At 34.3% G+C, this 813-nt stretch overlaps 1 non-coding gene across 1 annotated transcript; it reads right to left on the reverse strand.

Annotated features, from left to right (window-relative positions):
* Window positions 1-407: 407 nt before the first annotated feature.
* On the reverse strand, window positions 408-511 carry LOC138154177 (U6 spliceosomal RNA). Its single transcript, XR_011166564.1, has one exon. It is a non-coding gene; the product is annotated as a U6 spliceosomal RNA (small nuclear RNA).
* Between the last annotated feature and the right edge of the window lie 302 nt (window positions 512-813).

An 813-nucleotide genomic window follows, 5' to 3' on the forward strand; every position in this document is an offset into this window, starting at 1 on the left:
ATTTCTTTATTAATTTAGGAAGCAGAATTTTCAAATTTATTCTAATCCTATTACTTTACAGTTGAAGATAATAAGGCAAAGAGCAATTAAATGATTTTTCTAAGGGAACACAGACAATATATGATGGGCCAGGTTTTAAATATTAATCTTATGAGCCCAAATCTAATGTTATGTTTTGGTTTTGTTGTTGTTGTTTTAATCTTTTACCTTAGGAAAGGAAATATATTCTTTTGTTTTGTTTTTGTTTTTTGTTTTTTTTGGAGGGGGAAAGGCAAGGTAACTGGGGTTAAGTGACTTGCCCAAGGTCACACAGCTAGTAAGTGTCAAGTGTCTAAGAGCAGATTTGAAATCGGGTCCTCCTGATTACAGGGCCAGTGCTCTATTCACTGTGCCACCTTGCTGCCCCCCAAAATATGGAACACTTCATGAATTTGCATGTCATCCTTGTGCAGGGTCTGTGCCAATCTCTGCTTCGTTCCAATTTTAGTATATGTGCTGCCTAAGCAAGCACAAAATATATGCTTTTGAGTGCATAAGTGATATTACTGTAGAAAAATATTTTGATTAAATCAGCTGATTGTTTAATAAAATACTTTAAACTAGTAGAACATAATATACCAGTAGGAGAAGATTAGTTAGATGTCTTTTTAAAATTAAATCAGTGGTTTCACTGAATTGAACTACAATTTTGTTAGCACAAAGTTAATAGAAGAGAAGTGGTCAGTACCACAGACAAAGGTTGTGGTAAAGCTGTCTAGATGTCTAAAGATGTCTAGAACAGAAGTGAGGTAGAAAACAGTAGTGACACGTAGA

Source organism: Petaurus breviceps, unplaced genomic scaffold (assembly GCF_028583685.1).
Source record: "Petaurus breviceps papuanus isolate PSGF00001 unplaced genomic scaffold, PetGlider_PUasm1.0 151, whole genome shotgun sequence".
NCBI lineage: Eukaryota > Metazoa > Chordata > Mammalia > Diprotodontia > Petauridae > Petaurus > Petaurus breviceps.